The 7,272-nt window shown below is 42.1% G+C and overlaps 1 long non-coding RNA gene across 2 annotated transcripts; it reads left to right on the top strand.

Moving 5' to 3' along the window:
- Positions 1-757: 757 nt before the first annotated feature.
- Positions 758-6,618, top strand: LOC134298275 (uncharacterized). 2 transcript variants are annotated; one of them, XR_010005274.1, is made up of 4 exons: positions 758-949; positions 4,941-5,122; positions 5,297-5,404; positions 5,903-6,618. It is a non-coding gene; the product is annotated as an uncharacterized LOC134298275 (long non-coding RNA). The 2 variants fall into 2 exon arrangements; XR_010005273.1 differs by having other exon boundaries at positions 4,941-5,404.
- The last annotated feature ends 654 nt before the right edge of the window (positions 6,619-7,272 follow it).

Genomic DNA, 7,272 nt, shown 5'->3' with positions numbered 1-7,272 from the left:
TCAGGCTTTTCGAGGCATGGTTGCAGCTGGCGCACAAGCTTTAACTGTGCAAAGGCCTTCCTGGCCACCGCCGACACCTGTGCATCAATTGTCAGCACTGAGTCCAGGAGAACCCCCAAGCTGCGGACCTGTGTCCTCAGGGTGAGTGTAACCCCCTCAAGCACAGGTTGCCACCCAATAGGTTGCTCCTATTACTGATATATATACATTATATAACATAAAATATATAAAGATTTATTGGGGCTCCACAAGAAGCTTTTGCTTTAAAAAGGACTCCACGACTGAAAAAGTTGTAGAACCCCTGGTTTAGACGATGAGAAGAAGTCCAACAGCTCTTATGGGAGTGTGAAAAGTATGTCACAGCAGTGGCCAAGAAAAAAAGGGATGAAGGAGAACATCTGGGCTGATGTCTTGGAGGCGAAAACCTACCTCAGTCTTTTGCCTGCTGTGTCAGTTTTCTTCTGTAGTTCTCCTCAGAGTGGTCAGTAGTCTGCTTGAAATGTTCTGCCTAGCAAATGGTGTCTCACAATGATTTTGAAAGTGGGAGGAGACATGGTGGCCATCAGGAAGAACATCATTTCTGAGCTCTGCCTTTTGTCCTGTGGTCACCAAAACCCAGAAAAAACCAACCTTTAGGTTTCACTGCCTACACATGTGGTGGTGGTGGTGGTGGTGGGTTTAAAATAGCTTTTAGAAACCCCTTAATGCTTCAACTTTGCAAGCAGTTTATAGTTATTTTCTCTCTCTGCAGGGGCTGTGAAAGTATAAGAAGAGCCTCCCCCAGGAGCTGATTAAATCCGAAAGCCTGCTGCTGGGCATCTGTCTAGTCACTGTAGAAAGTACGGAGATGACAGTAGACATCATTCTTAAATGCTTTCTCCTTCTGAACAGGAGTTCCTTCAAATATCATTGAGCTGAAAGCAATGAAGTACTTAGGAGATGTTTAGATGTAAGTGTGATTCCAGCTAACTGAACCCACTAAAGTCAATGAGTCTGATAGAAAGGATATTCACCACCACTGGTCCTACATCAGAGCACTGACACCAATAGCCTTCTCCAGCTTGGTTTGTAAAATGGTACAGTAGAAAGCCACAGTTGCCTGCTGTGTCTTTTTTCCAAAGTACCTTCAGAATAGAGTGCCTTGCAGTCCCTTGACTTGGATACTCCTAGCTTAAAAATTCTATCCACAAATAGGCAAAGGGTACAATTCAGACCTCTGTTGCTTTTGCTTTAGGTCCTAAGGCTTAAAATGTATGCAAGCTGGTTGATGGAGTGCAGCCTACAATCTGTTTGAACAATCTCATCTTCATTTACAGTCCATGAAGGAGTGGGTCTGAACCTCTTGAAAGAAGTAACTTGTGACACCTTTGGTAAAGAAACCCTCTTCGGATACAAAAAAGCATTGTAGTTATTGCCTAGTTGTCAATAGCTTCTTCTTGAGCAAGGTGCACAAGTAGATGCTGGCCATGCAACTAGATTTATTCACAGAACAGAAACTCTCAGCTTCTGCGGTACCCTAGGTGAATGGTAATGAGACTTGCTTTGGGAGTAGCAAGGAGCAGAACTGTTGCTGGGTAGCATTTCTTCATGTTCTGCAGGCTTCTGCTTCCTAGCCAACATGCGTGCATGCATGTGCCTTCAGGTTATGGTGATTCCATGAATTTCATAGGGTTTTCTAAGGCAAGAAATACTCAGAGGTGGTTTTGCCAACAGCAGGATATAAAATGAGATGCTGTAGAGAAGTAAGCAAATACAGTAGAGCAGTGTTTCTCAAACTGTGCTCCTCCGGGTGTTTTGGCCGTTCACTCTCAGAAACCCTAGCCAGCTTACCAGATGTTAGGAATTGCAGGAGCTGAAGTCCAAAACATCTGGAGGAGCACAGTTTGAGAAACGATGAAGCAAAGGAAAAGCAGCTACATTGGCCATTATTCCTGTGAGAGTGCATAGCACTAGCATCCCCTCTGGCATATTATAGGCTTTTCTGATGGATTGACACAGTCCATGGCCTGGAGTCTCATGGTTGTGGTATGGCATCAGCTAAGTAATGGCAGACTAAGTGTTAGGACTTGGAAGGGCAAAATTAACAATAGATGTCTGCCCACACAACACAGGAAAACAAACATATACAAATAATAATAATAATAATAATAGTGCGGTTTTCTGGCATTGTATATTTCTGCTGCTTCTGTGACTGTTCATTTGTATTTTGATTCCGTAGCCCACTTGTCAATGGATGTCCAGAATCAGCAGCATCCACTGCGGTCCTTTTAGTGATGACTGAGCCAGTATAGACTTCGTTTTGGTTTGATTCTCCATAATGCTAATGGGTTAGGTGCTCTTAGTCCTGCTTCTCAGCTGAGGCCTCTCTGGCTTGGTTGGACCTGCTGGTAGTTACACTACCGCCAGCACAGCCCTCAGTCATCATTGGAGCAGTTAAGCCCCCCACCACCACCTCAATGACAAAACCATTGATCATATCCTCAGCTGCTGTAAGAAAATTGCACAGACTACAAACAGAGGCACAACTATGTGGCCCAAATGATTCATTGGAACTTATGCCTCAAGTACCACCTGCCAGCAGTAAAAACTGGTGGGATCACAAACCTGTAAAAGTATTGGAGAATGAGCACGCAAAGATACTGTGGGACTTCCGAATCCAGACTGGCAAAGTTCTGGAACACAACACACCAAACATCACAGTTGTGGAAAGGAAAAAGGTGACAGTCGCATTGACGAAAAACAACAGGAAAAACTCAGCCGCTATCAGGACCTCAAAATTGAACTTCAAAGACTCTGGCAGAAACCAGTGCAGGTGGTCCCGGTGGTGATCGGCACATAGGGTGCCGTGCCAAAAGATCTCAGCCGGCATTTGGAAACAACAGACATCGACAAAATTACGATCTGCCAACTGCAAAAGGCCACCCTACTGGGATCTGCACGCATCATCCGAAGATACATCACACAGTCCTAAACACTTGGGAAGTGTTTGACTTGTGATTTTGTGGTACGAAGTCCAGCATATCTATCTTGTTTGCTGTGTCATAATAAAATAATAATAATAATAATAATAATAATAATAATAATAATAATAATACAGAAGCAAAGTTGGTTAAGGTTAATATTTATTTATTTATTGTGTCAGAAGCAAGTTGAGGGTGCAGTTATGTATTTTTTTAAAAACACTGTTAAATCTTGACAACTGGCCACTTTGAGTACTTTTAGTGTTGCTGTAAGTAGGTCCTCCATTGTGCGTGTGGCAGGGCTCAGACTGCATTGTAATAGGTAATAGGTGGTCTGTGGTTTGCTTTTTCCCCACTGTGGACTCCACTCTGAAGCCTCATTTCTTAAGATCTGCATCTCGTGATGCCAGAGTGCAGTCTGTTCAGCACCTTTGCCCAGTCTTCTGTGTGCCCAGGAGGGAGTTTCTCATCCGGTATCAGCCATGGATTGAGGTTCCGGGTTTTTACCTGCCACTTTTGGACTCTCACTTGCTGAGGAGTACCTGCGAGTATCTCTGTAGATCTTAGAAAGCTGTTTCTTGATTTAAGGCGTTGGCATGCTGGCTGGTATCTGAACAGAGGATGGGCCAAAGATGTCAGTGGGTAAAGTTAATGGCAGCTTGAGATGAGCATGGAGAGATAACTGAGATGTATATTGGGTGTCCAGTAGTGTCAGATGTAACTGACAAGAACAAGAGGGCAATGGACTTATAGGACATGTGTGTGTGTGTTTCACCTTGTTTAAATTTTTTTAAAAAAACAAACAATGGCATTCATTCATGAGTAAAATAGTAACACAACCCCTAATGGCATGATACACATTGCTTTTAATTTTCACTGTTAAATCTTTCACATTGTGTGCAACACCTCCACCATAAGTCTAGAGATTTGCTGCACATCTCTTGCTTTTTCTTGGTTATTGCCTTGGTTTCCTTTGCATCCTCTCTACTTACTCTTCGCAAGGTTTTGATGCTCTCTTTTTCAGAAGCAACGTTTTAGATGTCCTAATGTAGCCCAACCCTTCTTAGCACATGCTCTCTGATTCCCAAGTCACAGGTTTAAAGGAAATTAGCATATCCTGGGAATCTCAAAAATCCTGCACAGCCAAGTCTTTTGGCAATGATAGCAACAGCAGCAAGGTGGTTCTTGAGTAAGAGTACAATTATTTGTGGCCTGAATTGAGATACTGAGAGTTCATGATGGATGGGACTGTTAAAAAATGGGGCTGGGGGAAAGAAATGAGAGAGAAAGAAGTATAAACTGGGATCCCTGTTCAAGTTTTGCTCATGTTGGTTTATCCACACGAGGCAAGTAAAGTTCTTTGGATAGATTTTATGTGGTTATTTTAAGCTAAGCTATCCCAAACTTTGGAAGACTAGAATGCTTTATGGCATGATATCCAAACATGACAAAGTCTTGTGACTACTCATCCTATTTATATAATGTCTTTGCCCTGGAGCTCAGCCAGGGTATCATACAAAATCTAATACAAATAAACATACTGGGGGTGGGCCTATATCATATGGATGAATGTAGTGCTGCATTCATTGGAGCCACGGTGGCACAATGGTTTAAACCAGGGGTCCCCAAACTTTTTAAACAGGGTGCCAGTTCACAGTCCCTCAGACTGTTGGAGATGGCTAGTCCAACCCCCTCCTGTCTTTGTGCACAATAAGCACAAGCAAAGCATCCCTGACACATGTAAGGCACGCACAGCATGATGGAGGAGGGGGAAGAGTTGCGTGGACTGGTCCATGAGGTCACAAAGAGTCGAAAATGACTGAACAAGTGAGATGATGACGACTCCTCATTGTAACAAGGCATTGAATGTTTGCCTGTGTTTGTTTATATGCTGTAATCCACTCTGAGTCCTTTTGGGGGGAAGGGCAGAATATAAATAAAGTGTTGTTGTTGATGTTGTTGTTATTTTTATTCACGCAGTTCTACATCCCTTTTCCTTGAAAAGGAACCAATGAAGATCTTAGAAGATGATCTCCTGACCCCTGGGCAATAAATGACTTCTACTCCAATGGAAGGAAGAGGGACACTGTGCAAAGAGATACAGAATTTCTGCTTCCACAACATCCAAGGAATGGATCAATATTGGAGTGACCCCAGCTTACGTGAGTGTGCATCCCTAAATTGATTCCAGCCCTATGTTACATTAAGAATTTAAAACATTATAATATTAAAACACAAATTAAAAGAAAGTTTTAAACTGCTTATGTTAAACTCCCAATAATAATTACGAAATAGGGAATGCAGCACAAGGCAGTTTTATGCTCTGTCTTCCTCAGCACAGAATCCAAGCAGTGTGAAGCTGACGAAGGAGGCCTTGCGTGTGTCCTCTGCCAGACAGCTATATTTATAGCCTGCAGTTCTATTTTACTAGCCTGCTTTTCACGGTAAGCAGGGTTGGTAAAGGAGAAATGGAGTACTGGGTCCATCTTCTACTAGATTCTATCATGAGTAGAATGCTAGCAACTAAAATTTTGTTCAAGGTGGTCATCAGTTTCTATTAATCTGGGTTAGTGGTATTGAAATAAAGTAAGGGGGATTTATCTGGATGTGATAGGAGTTGGAAAGGAAGACTGACTACTCTTTAAATGAAGGACATGTTATTTGGAGCTCAGTCTGAGTAGAAAATTAATTTGGGACAAATTAAGACAGATTATACTGTTTGGGGTTGTGAGAATGCTTTGATGCCCAGAAACCACCTTTACCTTATACTCACAATTCCTGGGCTTGTTTATCATCTTTGCCTTTTATCTGTTATCAGAGCAAATCTTTTGATTGGACCCTTCAGGAACCATTTTGGGTTTGCCCAGGTCTTTATGACATTACTTTGCTAATCAGTACATGTCTGAATATATTTTTCTGGTTTTCTTACTGTTTACATTTAGTTAATTGGACGTATTACACTTCTTGTCGGCACTGAATAGCACTGAATAGCACTGAATGAAACATGCAGAATCATCACAGGATGCCTTAAACCTACACCTGTTGATAAACTCTACAAGTTAGCTGGCATTGCCCCTCTTGACGTGCGACGGGAAGTTGCTGCTAACTGCGAGAGAAAAAAGGTTGAACATTGTGAAAGCCACCCACTGCATGACTATCAGCCTCCTCACAGTAGACTCAAATCAAGGAAGGGCTTCATGAGAACCACCACTCCTCTTGACGTTCCTCCAGCAGCAGCAAGGGTGTCTCTCTGGGCAGCTAAACCTGGCAATTCTAACTGGATGGCCCCCCATGTGGGTCTTCCTCCAAAGGCAAACCAAGAATGGGCAACTTGGAAGTCCCTGAACAGACTGAGAAGCGGAGTGGGCAGATCCGGCAAGATCTGCCCACTCTGGCAAGATGGCACTACCTGGAGGAATCCTCCACCTTGTGTGACTGTGGAGCAGAACAAACAACTCCTCATATGTATGCTTGCCCACAATGCCCTGCCTCATGTACGGAGGAGGAGTTGTTTAAAGCTACGGACAATGCTGTTGCCTGCTTTTGGTCCAAAACTATTTAGTTGCTTGTGATTTTCTTTTTCTCCCCCATCATTTTGAAATGTATTTGTCGTGAAATGCTTTTGACACGAAATAAATAAATAACTTCTTGTCGGCAATTACTCATAGTTTATTTTACTCCTGAATCATGTTTGAAATCAATGTTTTCAAAATATCTTTCAAATATTCACCAAGCAGAATTGATCACTGCTCGGTTTTATTCAAGTCTATCGTGGAGAAGGTTTGTCCATACCCTACTTCCCCGAAAATAAGACATCCCTTGAAAATAAGACCTAGTAGGGGTTTTGCTGAATTGCCAAATATAAGGCCTCCCCCGAAAGTAAAACCTAGCAAAGTTTTTATTTGGAAGCATGCCTGCCAAACAGAATACCAGAGCATTCAGGACTGGTAAATGTACATACCATAGAGTGTTGTACATGGAAATAATGGTAGTAACAAGAAATTCTTGATAGGATTCACAGTTTGTCTGGTGATGCTGGTTTGTGATAACAACTACTGTACAGAATATAACAAATGTTCGGGTTTTTTTTGTTCAACAATAAATGTGAAGTCTTCTTCATGGAAAAATAAGACATCCCCTGAAAATAAGACCTAGTGCATCTTTGGGAGCAAAAATTAATATAAGACACTGTTATTTTCATGGAAACATGGTATATGAACATACTACCAAATATGCAGAAAACTGTAAAGCACTATTTCAAATGTTTTTAAACTTTTCTTGTAGAAATCTTGAAGGCTGGTTTCTTTGTGTT

This window comes from Anolis carolinensis, chromosome 4 (assembly GCF_035594765.1).
Source record: "Anolis carolinensis isolate JA03-04 chromosome 4, rAnoCar3.1.pri, whole genome shotgun sequence".
Classification (NCBI taxonomy): Eukaryota; Metazoa; Chordata; class Lepidosauria; order Squamata; family Dactyloidae; genus Anolis; species Anolis carolinensis.
Note: the sequence above shows the minus strand (reverse complement) of the source record. Positions and strands in the feature narration are given on the sequence as shown.